The sequence below is a fragment of the Chiloscyllium plagiosum genome, unplaced genomic scaffold (assembly GCF_037043375.1).
Source record: "Chiloscyllium plagiosum isolate Xiang-an unplaced genomic scaffold, Cpla_swu_hap1 HiC_scaffold_4, whole genome shotgun sequence".
Taxonomy (NCBI): domain Eukaryota; kingdom Metazoa; phylum Chordata; class Chondrichthyes; order Orectolobiformes; family Hemiscylliidae; genus Chiloscyllium; species Chiloscyllium plagiosum.
This window is the reverse complement of record NW_028270142.1, coordinates 59,618,121-59,634,554: the sequence shown is the minus strand read 5'-3', so window position 1 is coordinate 59,634,554 and position 16,434 is coordinate 59,618,121. Positions and strand designations below refer to the sequence as shown.

Below are 16,434 nucleotides of genomic sequence, written 5' to 3'. Positions count from 1 at the left end.
AAGGTATTACCTGACTGTTAACAATTTAATGGAGAAAACGGCCAAGCAGAGAGCAATGATAGGAAAAACAAGTGGGAGGCTAGTAAGGATGGCATTGGTGTCGGGGACCACTGGGAAGCAGGGGACAACAATGACATTGACTGCCCGCAGAAAGGATGTTGCCAGAGTTGGAGGATTTGAGCTATAGGAAGAGGTTGAATAGGCTACGACTGTCTTCTCTGGAGCACGGAGGCTGAGGGGTGACCTTATAGAGGTTTATAAAATCATGAGGGGCATGGGTAGGGAAAATAGACAAGGTCTTTTCACTGGGTTGGGGAAGTCTAGAACTAGAGAGCATAGGTTTAGGGTGAGAGGGGAAAGGTATAGAAGAGACGTAAGGGGCAACCTTTTCACGCAGAGGGTGGTGCATGTGTGGAATGAGCTGTCAGAAAGTGGTGGAGGCTAGCACAATTGCAACATTTAAAAGTCATCTGGATGGGTATATGAATAGGAAGGGTTTGGAGGGATATGGGCCGGGTGCTAGCAGGTGGGACTAGATTGGGTTGGGATATCTGGTCGGCATGGACGAGTTGGGCCAAAGGGTCTGTTTCCTCGCTGTACACCTCTATAACTCTATGACTGTATATGTCCTGTATAAATCTCCACCGTAATGATTTTCCTGGCTTAGAAATAGGGAGGATAGAAGTTTTGCAGGGACTAGTGGTAGGCACCAGAATGCCTTGCCATAGGAGGGAATCAATAACTGGTTTTATACCTTCATTGGCAGCTGGTGACAAATTGTACGGTCTAATAGACAGTAGGATGACCCCACGTTTCACAGTGACCGTATGAGGCGGAGCCAATATGACTAGGCCTACATCAATGGAGTGCTGTGCCCATAATGATGATGGTATATTATTGAGTAATAAGGGGCTGTCACAGGAGATGGAGGGCGGCGGGGCCTGTAAGGTAAAGGTAGTTTCTTCAGATGAGGGAAAACAATGCAAGCAAAACTCCTTCTGCCCTACGCTGGCAATCTGCATGGAGTCGGGATCTGCAGGGTCCAGGGATTTAAATTCTTTTGGCAGACTGCAGAGTCTATGTACCATGGACCCCAAATCCTTCAGGTATCACGGGGCTTTACAATGATTGAAACATGAGGAAGTGAGGCAGGGTTATTTCAGAAAAGCAGTTGGTGTTCGGCATTGAACCAAAGTTCAGCAGCTAATCCTTCATTACCAGCGTAATAAAATGTCAGTGTGGAAGGCAGATTGAGGTGGGGTCTGCAATAGTGGAATAACATGGGTCAGGGTCGGTAAGGTCAGTGGCAGGCTGCTTTCTGTGCAAGCTTCGCTGCACTATCTGAATGATCCAACGAAGGAAGGCAGTAGTGGGGGACAGTGGGGTATGCAACAAATGTGGGAGGAAAGAGGTAAGATAAGAGTGGAAAGGGTTGCCCAGGAATGTCAATACATAAAGTGAAGGAGTAGGAGAGGACGGAGGTGGAAGAGCATTCATGGCGGCCTGTAAAAAGGGGTAATTAGAGTCAGGGAGCTCCAAGGTGAGACCCTGTGGAGAGCAGAAAATGGAGGCATTCAGCTTGTAAAGCATCTGGCGGCCAAGAAGGACAACCGGACAGGAAGGAGAGATTAGGGTGGTGCTGGAAAAGCACAGCAGTTCAGGCAGCATCCGAGGAGCAGGTAAATCGACGTTTCGGGCAAAAGCCCTTCATCAGGAATAGAGGCAGAGAGCCTGCAGGGTGGAGAGATAAATAAGAGGAGGGTTGGGGTGGGAGAAAATAGCATAGAGTACAATAGGTGAATGGGGGTGGGGATGGAGGTGATCGGTTAGAGAGGACGGTGGAGTGGATAGGTTGAAAGGAAAATAGGCAGGTAGGATAAGTCATGGGGACAGTGCTAAGCTGGAAGTTTGGAGCTGGGGTGAGGTGGGGGAAGGGGAAATGAAACTGGTGAAGTCCACATTGATGCCTTGGGGCTGAAGTGTTCCAAGGCGGAAAATGAGGCGTTCTTTCTCCAGGCGTCGGGTGGTGAGGGAGCGGCGGTGAAGGACGCCCAGGACCTCCATGTCCTCAGCTGAGTGGGAGGGGGAGTTGAAATGTTGGGCCACAAGGCGGTGTGGTTGATTGGTGTGGGTGTCCCAGTGATGTTCTCTAAAGCGCTCTGCTAGGAGGTGTCCAGTGTCCCCAATGTAGAGGAGACCGCATCGGGAGCAACGGATACAATAAGTGATATTGGTGGATGCGCAGGTAAAACTTTGATGGATGTGGAAGGCTCCTTTGGGGCCTTGGATGGAGGTGAGGGAGGAGGTGTGGGTGCATGTTTTGCAGTTCCTGCGGTGGCAGGGGAAGGTGCCAGAACAGGAGGGTGGGTTGTTGGGGGGGGTGTGGATCTGACTAGGTAGTCACGGAGGAAATGGTCTTTGCGGAAGGCAGAAAGGGGTGGGGAGGGAAATATATCCCTGGTGGTGGGGTCTTTTTGGAGGTGGCAGAAATGTCGTCAGATGATTTGGTTTATGCGAAGGTTGGTAGGGTGGAAGGTGAGCACTGGGGGGGTTCTGTCCTTGTTACGGTTGGAGGGGTGGGGTCTGAGGGTGGACGTGCGGGATGTGGACGAGATGCGTTGGAGGGCATCTTTAACCGCGTGGGAAGGGAAATTGCGGTCTCTAAAGAAGGAGGCCATCTGGTGTGTTCTGTGGACTGTTCTACGTAGCCAACAAAGAGACAGGCATAGCTGGGCCCATACGGATGCCCATGGCTACCCCTTTGTTCTGGAGTTATGCCTGTCTCTGTTGGTTACGTAGAACAGTCCATCTTCCGTAGTTACACCGGCACCACTCCCTACCTCTTCCTCCGCTACATTGATGACTGCATTGGCACCACCTCGTGCTCCCGCAAGGAGGTTGAGCAATTCATCAACTTCACCAACACATTTCACCCTGACCTTAAATTTACCTGGACCATTTGTAAGTTATCCACACTGTAAGTAATCTAATCTAATCTCTGACACCTCCCTCCCCTTCCTGGACCTCTCCATCTCCATTAATGATGACCGACTTGACACCGACATTTTTACAAACCCACCGACTCCCACAGCTACCTGGTTTACACCTCTTCCCACCCTACCACGTGTAAAAATGCTATCCCATATTCCCAATTCCTCCGCCTCTGCCGTATCTGCTCCCAGGAGAGGAGAACCAGTTCCACCACAGAACACACCAGATGGCCTCCTTCTTTAGAGACCGCAATTACCCTCCGACATGGTCAAAGATGCCCTCCAACGCATCTCGTCCACATCCCACACCTCCGCCCTCAGACCCCACCCCTTCAACGGTAACAAGACAGAACACCCCTGGTGCTCACCTTCCACCCTACCAACCTTCGCATAAACCAAATCATCCGATAATATTTCTGCCACCTCCAAATGGACCCCACAACCAGGGATATATTTCCCTCCCCACCCCTTTCCATCTTCCGCAAAGACCATTCCCTCCGTCTCTACCCGGTCAGGTCCACACCCCCCAACAACCCACTCTCCTGTCCTAGCACCTTCCCCTGCCACCGCAGGAATTGCAAAACGTGCGCCCACACCTCCTCCCTCACCTCCATCCAAGGCCCCAAAGGAGCCTTCCACATCCATCAAAGTTTTACCTGCACATCCACCAATATCATTTATTATATCCGTCTTCGAGCGGAGGGCATACCTGGCAGTGGAGGTGACAGTGGGGTCAGATTCCTCCTGGTCCCGTTTACCAGTGTTGTTCTTCCCAAGGCCCCTGGTTGCTTGTGGGAGGGGTAATTCCCAGGGGGATTATCGGGGGTTGAGCCGGAGGAGCTGGAGGAAGAGTAGTGACAAAAGCAACAATTTCCACCGTAAGAGGGTCAGGGTCCGAGGTAGGGACATGAACATTAGGATACTGAGGGGTATAAGGTGTGGGGCAGAAGGTGGGGGCCAAGAAGTCAAAACATTGTTGGGCAGCTGATGGCGACCTTTATTTTTATGGGGCTGATGGCCTTTCGCATCTTCTTTAAATTTATTTAAACACCGGAGCATGTAATCACAGGAGAGGTGGCCGGACCCACCCTCAATGTTTGTCCTCCAGTAATCAATCTTTTCCAATTTGAAGGAGCCTCCATAAGGCCAGTTACCGTGGAACCACCTGTATAAAACATAGAAAAGAACATGCCTTTGGCCCACGCTGTTGTGCCAAGGTTTAATCCTAATGTCAAATATAGTAACTTAACCTACACACCCCTCAATTCACTGCTGTCCATGTGCATGTCCAGCAGTCGCTGAAATGTCCCCAATGATTCTACTTCTACCACCACAGTTGGCAATGCATTCCATGCATTCACAACTCTCTGCGTAAAGAACCTGCCTCTGACGTCTCCTTTATATCTTCCTCCTAATATCTTCAATCTATGACTCCTCGTACCAGTCAATCCTGCCCTGGGGAAAAGTCTATGGCTATTGACTCCATATAGTCTACTCATTATCTTGTATACCTCGATCAGGTCTCCTCTCTTCCTGCTTCTCTCCAGAGAGAAAAGTCCGAACTTTTTCAACCTTTCTTCCCTTCAGTCCAGGCAGCATCCTGGTAAACCTTCTTTGCACCCTCTCCAAAGCCCCTGTATCTTTCCTATTGTAGGGTGACCAGAACTGGACACAATATTCCAAGTGTGGTCTCACCAGGGACTTGTAGAGCTGCAGCAAAACCTTGTAGCTCTTAAACTTGATCCCCTTGTTAATGAAAGCCAAAACACCATATGCTTTCTTAACAACCCTATCCACTTGGATGGCAACTTTGAGGGATCTATGTACTTGCACACCCAGATCCCTCTGTTCCTCCACTCTGCCAAGAATGATCGGAAGTGAAAGGAATAACATAAAACTGTCAAACATTATTGGCCAATGACCCTGGTAGCACCAGGAGGTCTTTTTCATTGACCATAATTACCGTGGCACTTCTGCTTTTTCTTCGTGGGGACAAATGGGCATAGGCCATCCTTCTCAGCAGGACATGGTTTACTTGGCCCTGGGACTGGCCTGTCTTTCTTATGTTTAGAAGTCATCGACCCCATTGTCGCTTCCTCAGTTCCAAAGCGCAGATCTACGACCTATGGAGAAATGAACAACAAACGCACAAAGACAGGCAAACAAAGACTGGCGCCATCATCAATCCCTCAAGGTCACCTTAAAATGATTTCTGTCCTATGGCAGTGGTCTTCCTGGTCCCGCCTTGTCACAGAGATCTCTCCTAACTTGGGATCAGCCTATGGGCTCAGGTTAGGGTCACACAGGCAGCCGCTTTATACTTTAGGTTCGCTCAGGATCCCGTAATTAAGGGATCCTGTTGACTGACGCCAGATTGTGGAAAAAATTCTCCAGACTCCGACCTTGAGCATTGACAAACTTTATTACATGATATCATGGGAAGCACACCTTTCATAATCATGGTCCGGTGCTACTCCAAAGCACTCCTGATCGCAGCAGACCTATATATTACGACAGATGCTGAGCCGACAGTTTCGCAGGACTGTACATAACAAGCTATTGTTTTCAGACCTGGACTCAATACATACTCCAGATACTACATTCACTCATTGATAACATCTGGCTGGATTGTTATTTTGCTTAACAGGTGTCTGCAGATAAACAATTCAGGAGTTATGTGGGAAAAGCTATGTTGTTGTTACAGAATATTCTAGCAGGCTAGGAGCCACCCAGGGCAAGGGGTTTTAGGCTAGGTGAGACTAAATGGCTGTTCACCAGCAGGCCAGCAAAAACTGCTTCCACACTGGGGATAGAACAATTTTAGGAAATCAGTTGAAAAGTGGGGTGGGAAGCTAATCAGCAAGTAGTTCATAGGAATCATACTAAAAATGTCAATGGCATAATGCCGGACCCCATAACAGCAAAGGAAGTCTGTCTTCACCGTTCACCAGCACGGGTTTAAAGACAGAAATAAAACTCTGGCTTGCAAAGCTACTTAACAACATGGAAAATGTAAATCTAACAAACAGTCTGAGGGAAAAAGAATAGAAAAAAAACCCGTGTGTTTGTCCAACAACTCATTGTATTTCTCAGAAACCTGAATTAAATGAACTGCCCGTTGAATTTTAAGGCAAGCGTGCTGTTTTCAAAAACACTGAGTTTATCTAAAATGACTTAAAGTGCACATGATTTGTTTAACAGTGTTTGTTCCTATTGTTCTTTAGGAACCTTGTTGAACCATGATGACTGTAGCCTTGCTGTGCTAACTGTTTAACTTCCATTAATTAGATTGTTGTTTATTTACATAGCCACTAACCAATCAATCATGTACGAGGTAGGTAGCTTTATATGTTTTAAATGTCTTTTATTGGTAATTTATTTCTTATTGCTGATAACAAGACCCAGTTAGATGTCACAAATGTTTGATTCAGTTTATTTGTTAACCATTTTGCAAAACTGCTTTTAATTAGTTAACTTCAGATAAATGGCTATTTAATCCACAGTTCAGATAGAAACAAGAGTAGACCATTCAGCTTTTTGAGCCAGATCTGACAGACATAAAGATCATAACTGATTTGTGGCCTAACTCCATATGCCTGCCTTGGGTCCATTTCCCTTGATATCTTGCTTAATAAAAATCTGTTTATCTGATATAAATCTAAAACTGAATTAAATCTAAAATCCAAAAGGTTGCGATGGAGAGGAATTTGTTAAGTGTGTACAAGACATTTTTTCTGATTCAGTATGTGGATGTACCTACTAAAGAAGGTGCAAAAATTGACCTAATATTGGGAAATAAGGCAGGGTAGGTGACTGAGGTGTCAGTGGGGGAGCACTTTGGGGCCAGCAACCATAATACTATTAGGTTTAAAATAATGATGGAAAAAGATAGACCAGATCTAAAAGTTGAAGTTCTAAATTGGAGAAAGGCCAATTTTGACGGTATTAGGCAAGAACTTTCGAAAGCTGTATGGGGGCAGATGTTTGCAGGTAAAGGGACGGCTAGAAAATGGGAAGCCTTCAGAAATGAGATAACGAGACTCCAGAGAAAGTATATTCCTGTTAGGGTGAAAGGAAAGGTTGGTAAGTATAGGGAATGCTGGATGACTAAAGACATTGAGGGTTTGGTTAAGAAAAAGAAGGAAGCAAAATGTAAGGTGTAGACAGGATAGATCGAGTGAATCCTTAGAAGAGTATAAAGGCAGTAGGAGTATACTTTAGAGGGAAATCAGGAGGGCAAAATGGGGACATGAGATAGCTTTGGCAAACAGAATTAAGGAGAATCCAAACAGTTTTTACAAATACATTAAGGACAAAAGGGTAACTAGGGAGAGAATAGGGCCCCTCAAAGATTAGCAAGGCAGCCTTTGTGTGGAGCCACAGAAAATGGGGGAGATACTAAATGAATATTTTGCATCAGTATTTACTGTGGAACAGGATATGGAAGACATAGACTGTAGGGAAATAGATGGTGACATCTTGCAAAATGTCCATATTACAGAGGAGGAAATGCTGGATGTCTTGAAATTGGTAAAGGTGGATAAATCACCAGGACCTGATCAGGTGAACCCTAGAATTCTGTGGGAAGCTAGAGAAGTGATTGCTGGGCCTCTTGTTGCGATATTTGTATCATCGATATTCACAGGTGAGGTGCAAGAAGACTGGAGGTTGGCTAACATGGTGCCATTATTTAAGAAGGGTGGTAAGGACAAGCCAGGGAACTATAGACCAGTGAGCCTGACAGCGGTAGTGGGCAAGTTGTTGGAGGGAATCCTGAGGGACAGGATGTACATGTATTTGGAAGGACAAGAATTGATTAGGGATAGTCAACATGGCTTTGTGCGTGGGAAATTGTCTCTCAACCTTGACTGAGTTTTTTGAGCAAGTAACAAAGAGGATTAATGAGGGCAGAGCAGTAGATGTGATCTATATGGACTTCAGTAAGGCATTCGACAAGGTTCCCCATGGGAGACTGATTGGCAAGGTTAGATCTCAGGAAATACAGGGAGAACTAGCCACTTGAATACAGAACTGGCTCAAAGGTAGAAGACAGAGGGTGGTGGTGGAGTGTTGTTTTTCAGACTGGAGGCCTGTGACCAGTGGAGTGCCACAAGGATCGGTGCTGGGTCCTCTACATTTTGTTATTTGGATGTGAGCATAAGAGGTACAGTTAGTAAGTTTGCAGATGACACCAAAATTGGAGGTGTAGTGGAAAACAAAGAGGGTTACCTCAGATTACAAGAGGATCTTGACCAGATGGGCCAATGGGCTGAGAAGTGGCAGATGGAGTTTAATTCAGATAAATGTGAGGTGCTGCATTTTGGGAAAGCAAATCATAGCAGGACTTATACACTTAATGGTAAGGTCCGAGGGAGTGCTGCTGAACAAAGATCTTGGAGTGCAGGTTCATAGCTCCTTAAAAGTGGAGTCGCAGGTAGATAGGACAGTGAAGAAGGCGCTTGGTATGCTTTCCTTTATTGGTCAGAGTATTGAGTACAGGAATTGGGAGGTCATGTTGCGGCTGTACAGGACATTGGTTAGGCCCCTGTTGGAATATTGCGTGCAGTTCTGATCTTCTATTGGAAAGATGTTGTGAAACTTAAAAGGGTTCAGAAAAGATTTACAAGGATGTTGCCAGGGTTGGAGGATTTGAGCTATAGGGAGAGGCTGAAGAGGCTGGGGCTGTTTTCCCTGGAGTGTCGGAGGCTGAGGGGTGACCTTATAGAGGTTTACAAAATCTTAAGGGGCATGGATAGGGTAAATAGACAAAGTCATTTCCCTGGGGTCGGGGAGTTCAGAACTAGAGGGCATTGATTTAGGGTGAGAGGGGAAAGATATAAAAGAGACCTACGGGCAACATTTTCACACAGAGGGTGGTACGTGTATGGAATGAGCTGCGAGAGGATGTGGTGGAGGCTGGTACAATTGCAACATTTAAAAGTCATTTGGATGGGTATATGAATAGAAAGGGCTTCGAGGGATATGGTCCGGGCGCTGGCAGGTGGGACTAGATTGGGTTGGGATATCTGGTCGGCGTGGATGGGTTGGACCGAAGAGTCTGTTTCCATGCTGTACATCTCTATGACTCTATGAACTGCCATTTGAGGAAGAGAGTTCCAAACCTCCATGATTCGTGCCATGTGGAAGTGTTTTCTAACACCTCTCCTCACTGGCCTGGCTGTAATTCTTAGTCTATGCTCCCTACTTCTAGAATCAACCAGTGGAAATACTTTATCTACTCTGTCTTTCCCCGCTAATATCCTGAAGACATTGATGAAATTACCTCTTAACTTTCTAAATTCTACAGAATAAATTTGGCCTAATTTGTCTAATCGCTCTTTGTACCTTAATCCCACAAGTCAACCCAACCACCCCGTGGCTCAACACTTCAACATTTGCTTATATTAAAACCTCACATTTGCTTATATTAAAGTCCATCTGCTACAGTTTTGCCAATGCATCTGTCTGTTGTAATTTTAGGCTGTGTCAATACTGTCATCATTTCTGCCCAGCTGTGTCAATACTGTCATCATTTCTGCCCAGCAGATTTTGATATTTGACTTTTTATGCCATTATTTAAGGTATTAATGATGTTGTAAATAATAAAGGCCACAACACTGATCCTTGTGGGACACCATTAGGCACGCACTACTACATTGAGTACTTGCCCATTGTTTCAAGTCTGTTTCCTGCCACTTAACCAATTTCTTATTCATGATGTGGAGGTGCTGGTGTTGGACTGGGGTGGGCAAGGTCAGAAGCCAGACAACACCAGTGCAGCCAGTTCATTTGAAACTGCAAGTTTTTGGAATAATGTCCCTTCATCAGTAACTTGCCCTCAACTCTGTGGGTTTTTGCCTTTGCTAATAGTCTCTTCTGTAGGACTTTATCAGAAGCCGTCTGGAAGTCCGTATGAACAACATCCATCGAATTACCTCTGTCCACCACCTTTGAGTTGATTTCATTTTCTATATTGTAGTCACATGCACTTAAGTATAGTGAAACGTTTTGTTTACCGTGCAGTACAGGCAGATCATAGCAAACAAGGGTATACCGATATTTAGACAGAGTGAGGCATACAAGGTTATGGCTGCACAGGAGGTGTGCAAAGCAAGATTAACATTATTTGAAATTAAAGAGGTCCAATCAGCAAACAGCTCTGATGTTTGTAAAGCATGACCTACCTTTCATGAATCGATGTTGACTCTGCCCTGATTTTTTTTCCAAGTGATCAGCTAACCTATCCTTGATTATAATCTTCAATAATTTCCCCATTACAGATGTTGGGCCAACTGCTCTGTAATTTCCTTGTTTCCCTTTGTCAGATATCCTAAAAGAGTGAAGTGGCATGAGCAAATTTCTAATCCAGGTTCAGCTCCTGAATCCAAGGAAATCTGAAAGATTATGGTTAGAGCATTGGCCAACTCTCCTACCTCCTTTAACACCCATGAATGGAAACCATCAGATCCTGGGAATTTGTCACTTTTCAGTTCCATTAATTGCCCCATTATTGATGAGTTAATTTTATTTATACCTTGTTCTGATCCTTTGCAAATGTCTTTGGGACAACCTGCAAGCCACCCTCCTTTTCTGCTGTGAATACTGAAGCAAAATATTCATTCAACATGACTGCCATTTCCCCACGGTCATTAACAATATCCCCACTCTCAGCTTTCCCCAAGTCTTACAAGATTTAATAGTTGCTTTTTATTCTTTCATGGAATGTGAGTATAACTGACCAGATCATTATTTATTAGACTTTGAGGGAAGAATTTTCTGTTACTGAAGATGGTGAGCTTGGAGGCAGGAAAGGCACTTAATTAGGCAGGACAGTGGCATCCTCAAACCCCACTATTTCCTCACCTTCACCAGAATTAAGATTTGGATTGGAAGCTGGACGTCCCTGCTCTGGTGCTAATTGAGGCTCTGTAGAGGGCAACTAAGATGCACATAGGCTCCCCCAGCCCCCAGTTGCAGGGCTAACACAACAGCATGAACGCTTATTACCATCAGGTCAGGTTCGTCAAAGTAGCCACCCAAGTGGATAGGGTTGTTAAGAAAGCATATGGTGTTTTGGTTTTCATTAACTGAGATCAAGTTTAAGAGCCGCGAGATTTTGCTGCAGCTCTACAAGTCCCTGGTGAGACCATATTTGGAATATTGTGTCCAGTTCAGGTCGCCCTACTATAGGAAAGATACAGAGGCTTTGGAGAGGGTGCAAAGAAGGTTTACCGGGATGCTGCCTGGACTGGAGGGCTTGCCTTACGGAGACAGGTTGAATAAGCTCGGACTTTTCTCTCTGGAGGGAAGGTGGAAGAGAGGAGACCCGATCAAGGTGTATAAAATAATGAGTGGAATATATGGAGTCAATAGCCAGAGAATTTTCCCTAGGGTAGGATTGACTGGTACGAGGAGTCATAGTTTGAAGATATTAGGAGAAGGGTATAAAGGAGATGTCAGAGGTAGGTTCTTTTTTTTTTTAGATTACTTAAAGAATGGAAACAGGCCCTTTGACCCATCAAGTCCACACCAACACTCCAAAGAGCAACCCACCCAGACCCATTCCCCTACATTTACCCTTTCACCTAACACTACGGGCAATTTAGCATGGCCAAATCACCTAACCTGCACATTTTTGTTGGACTGAGGGAGGAAACCGGAGCACCCGGAGGAAACCCACACAGACACTTGGAAAATGTGCAAACTCCACACAGACAGTTGCCTGAGGCGGGAATTGAACTCGGGTCTCTGGCGCTGTGAGGCAGCAGTGCTAACCACTGTGCCACCGTGCCACCCGTAGAGAGAGTTGTAAAGGCATGGAATGCGTTGCCTGCTGTGGTGGTGGAAGCAGAGTCTTTGGGGACATTTAAGCGACTGCTGAACATGCACATGGATAGCAGTGAGTTGAGGTGTGCGTAGGTTAAGTTACTTTATTTGACATTAGGTTTAAACCTCGGCACAACATCGTGGGCCAAAGGGCCTGTCCTGTGCTGTACGTTTCTATGTTCTATGTTTGTCACCTCGAGTGGAGGACAGGAGTGAGAGGTGGGAAAGCTAATCCAAGGCAATCAATGTGGGAGTGGACATCAGGCAGTGAGGTGACCACTGTTTACCAGCCACTACACCGCAACCGCTCACCAACACCCCCAAAATCCCACCAATTCCGTAGCACTGAGCCTCCAATGAGGCCAGTGTTGTTGATGAAAGAGAAGGTACACAGAGCTCTGAGGCTTCTTTTGAACACCTTCTGTGGAACTCTGAAAAAGAGTAAAGTCACCACAGTTTCGGAAAGGGAGAACTGTCTGGGGTGGTTTAATTTGAAGGTCATCAGACCTCCGACACGAGGAAAGGTTGAGAAGGAGAGCCAATGCAGGAATTGAGCCATCGCTGCATTGCAAACCAGCAGTTCTGCCAACTGAGCTAACCGACCCCCAAGAACTCTAACAGCTGCCTGGTAATTAACTCTAGGCTGGAGACAACCTGCTTATTCCTATCTTACTAAATTACTACAAATGTTCTTGAGTGTTTAGGGAGCACCTGTGATTTGTCTGCGTGTTGAATATTGTACCATGTCCCAAACACTGAAAACCTGAGTTGAGGTACAGAGCAGGGCTGCTTTATCCTCCCAGTTATGATCTCCTGTTATTTACTGAGTTATCTTTCACAGAAGATTCTTAGTATGCAGTGGAACCTTCAGGTCAATTTCTGAGGCACAACAATCTGTGCTCTTAATTTTACATTTAGAAAAATTAATGCCTCTTCAATTTGAAAACAAAAATCATAAAATTAAGCGTTTCCTCAACTGTAATTAAAATGAAACATAATTGAACCATTATTGTCATCAAATGTTATAGTACAGTATTGGACCATTTAAAAACAGCAACTCTTATTTTGTATGTATTTATACATGTACAGCTTCATCACAAATTTCCTGACAGGAAAATACAAAGTTTAAATGTAAGTTAGAATCATGCGATCTTATTAAATGAAACATTATGGCTTTTTAAAGATTACAGCACAGCAGTCTGCTAAACTGTCAGTAAAACTTACCTTTAAAAGACAATTTCTTTTAACAGATCCGAAATCACTAGCAGTCATAGGCCCTTGCATGACATTGAGTCCTCTGGTTCTATACTGCAAGGCCAAAATTAATCAGTAACCTAATAACTTTTTGTGAATTTCTAACTTTTTTAACATGGGAATCTGTGCTGTCTATTATGAAGAACATGTCCTTAGGATTTCTGCCAGAGGCAGGAATTCAGTATGGTGGAGCGTCATGCCATCATGTGCATTTCTAGGCAGTCTATAATATTCATATTAAACCTGGTAAGATAACAATCCCTCATCGCAATGGAAAGTGTAATGCCAACCCATCCCATAGTAGGATAATAATTCTCCAGCCGTATTTAATCTGTCAGTTGATTCCAGGGCAATGAAATTGCAGAACACTTTGGAGTTTTGACTATCCTTTAAATATATCATTATCAACTTGTCACTGGCTAGTACTGTAATCCAAAAGTCTATGTTGTTGTTCTGGGGCCATGGGTACGATTTCCATCATGGCAGATGGTGAAATATGAATTCAGTAAAAGAAAATGAGAATGAAAATGAAGCTAGCCTAATGGTGACCATGTAACCACTATCTATTGTTGTGAAAACCCATCTTTATCACTAATATCCTTTTAAGGAAGAGAAATCTGTTCTTCTCTGCTTACATGTGACTCCAGACCTAAAGCAATGTGCTCTACTCCTAACTGCCCTCTGGGCAATTCGAATGGGCAGTAAATACTGGCTTAACTAGTGATGCCTACATTCTGTGAATTGTTTTTTTAAAAAATATTAAGTTACTTTTGTTTTATTACCATCTTTCCCTACCTGAAAGTGTGAATGATTGCTGGGCTCCAGAAGGAAATGGCTGAAATGTTCGCAACCCTGTGGAGAGAGACTTTTGAGGGAGGTGTGGGTACAAAAAGCCTAGAAAAGTGACACGATTTAGAGACATTGGACAGGTCAAGAAAGGTGGTGGATGTTGTCTGTGCACATTGTGTTTACAGATTGTTGAGGGGAGATGCATGTGGATGAGATAGATAAGATGTGTTCGCGTAACTTTCACAACCTCTGAAAATCCTAAAGAACTTTGCACCCAATTAAGTGCTTAGAGCAATGATTGATGCAACATACAGAAACACAACAGGCAATTTGCAGACAATGAGATCCCACAAGCAGGCAAATGAGCAGGTATTGTTGGTTCTGGTATAATCCACGTTTCTTCAATGAGAATTGGCTATAATGCGATTGCAGAATTTAGACCATTATTTGTAGATTGTGAAATTTCCTTACCTGTATTAGGTATAACACAATTCTGGTCCTATTAGTTTAAATTGTGCTACTGCTATGCGATTTTCTTAAAATGCGGGATTGCTCAGCAATGGAACTATCGCATTATATCAGAACAGACTGCATGTTGGATGAGAGATGTTGATTGAGGGATAAATCTTGATGCTGGGCAGCAGAAAGACTTTCCTGTACCACTTCAAAGTGCCACTGGATGTTTTAATGTCTACCTGTGGAGGAAGATGGGGCATTTGATTTAACGTTCCATTTGAAAGTTGTCACTTTGCTGTGGTGGCAACCTCATTATGTGCTTATGCTATTGAATAACACTTGAACCCTTGGACCTCTTGAATTGACAATACTACTATTGAGCCAAGACTGAAAACAAAAATGAATTGAATCTTGGACTGCCCTGGAAAATCTGGCTCACTTGTACATTGATCATCCATTTATGGCAGAGTAAGAGATAGTTCAGTGCATCTTAGTTCCTGCAAATTCTCTGTCAACGAAGCATCCGTTTGCTTAAATAATTCCACCATCTGGATGTCCATTCCATGTATTAATCACTTTTTCTGTTGCTAATCTTTTGGGTTGTCTGTTTCTGGTTTGATACTTTTCATTTGACTTACTCCCCCAATTTAATTTGAAATTGCTGACTAATTTGATCTCTTCCATTCCATTAAGAAACTATCTGATCTGTATGAGATCATCTCTTGAAGACCTCCTTTCCAGCACAAAATGCCCCATTTTCTCCAGTTTTTAATTGCTGTAAGACAGATCTCCGGCACTTCTCTTGCACTATCTCTTTTGTCTCAATAACAAGAACTGAACATATTACTTAAGCCGACCAGAGGTAATGGGCCCAATTTCCATGGAGAAGACTCTGCAAACCTTTTAGAAATAGCTAGCTGGAGCCAGATATGCAAATCTTGCCCCTATTTTTGACCCCATTTTTTTGCAAATTGGAGGAAGGGAGCAGGGTACCCTTCACAAAGGAGGGAAACCAAACTCAGCAGGGCCAACTGAATTAACAAATCTCATTTTGGCTTTTGCAAAGGCCTTAACTTGCTAGGTTGAAGTCACAAATAGCCTCAGTAGCCAAAGTCAGGTCTCTGACTTCTTTCAGTTAGTATTTTATTGCCTTGGTTGTATAATTCAGCATGTTTTGATGATTGGTGCCCTGCATTGATTGAGTGCAGAGTCTAGCAAGAGTCCTACCCGATTCTTAATTCATGAGGTGCTTGATATTGCTTTCCTCCTATGTGTAGTCCTTTTCATTCTCTATATTAACTTTGATCATCCATTGCTCTACCTGCTTCAATATTTTACACAACTCTGTGTGATTTCTGAATTTCTACCTCCAATTTGGTATCATCTCCACATTTTGGCCATTTGTATCGAGTTTCTAAATCCAAATCATTTCCATAAATTACAAAACATTTTGGTCTCAACAGTGATTCCAAAGGCGCACCCAGTTTGCTGCAACTCCGATAAACAAACATTTTTCAGTCGTTTCTGATCTACACTCAGAATTTGCCAATAAGTCTGTTATTAACATGGGATTGCCATCTATCTCTGAAGACTTCTATGTTTTGAGCCATGTTAGCTGATACTGGTCATTAATTTTGTGTAGATATATTTTCAAATCAACCTGTTCAGAGATGTTATTACACACCCCTGGGCAGAGGGTCCGAGTTCAAGTCCCACCTGCTCCAGAGGTAGCGACAGTTAATTTTATGAACATTATCAATGTTAGTGAAGGGAATGTTATTCATGCCTTTCCGTGTGTATACTTGGAAGAAGTTAATCATTAACAATGTTTATTATCTTCTGCCCATTACTGATCCTGCCACAAAGTCGTCCTTGACCTACAATGACTCCTAGCTGATTAGCGTGTTAAGTGCAATTCTCTGCCTTCCTTTTCAATGTCCTCTAGCTCTGTAACCACCACTAATTGCCACCTCTCCCCAACAGATTCTCTGGACTTCTTGTATTTCCTTACCCCACCCTCAACCTTCAACCTGATATTTGAAACTTTACCTGCGTGTTCTGAAACACCTCTATGCTTTCCTTTCTGACTTGAAGCTCCTCTTTAAAATCAACTCTTTGG

General features: G+C 44.1%; 1 protein-coding gene and 1 long non-coding RNA gene across 2 annotated transcripts in view; one reads left to right on the top strand and one right to left on the bottom strand.

Moving 5' to 3' along the window:
• Positions 1 to 16,434, top strand: part of LOC122549157 (grainyhead-like protein 2 homolog) — a 153,566-nt gene that overhangs the window by 89,223 nt on the left and 47,909 nt on the right. The window lies entirely within an intron of this gene.
• Positions 4,053 to 10,733, bottom strand: LOC122549159 (uncharacterized). The gene is made up of 3 exons (XR_015756843.1): positions 10,175 to 10,733; positions 4,954 to 5,113; positions 4,053 to 4,155 (listed from the first exon to the last, which is right to left on the bottom strand). It is a non-coding gene; the product is annotated as an uncharacterized LOC122549159 (long non-coding RNA).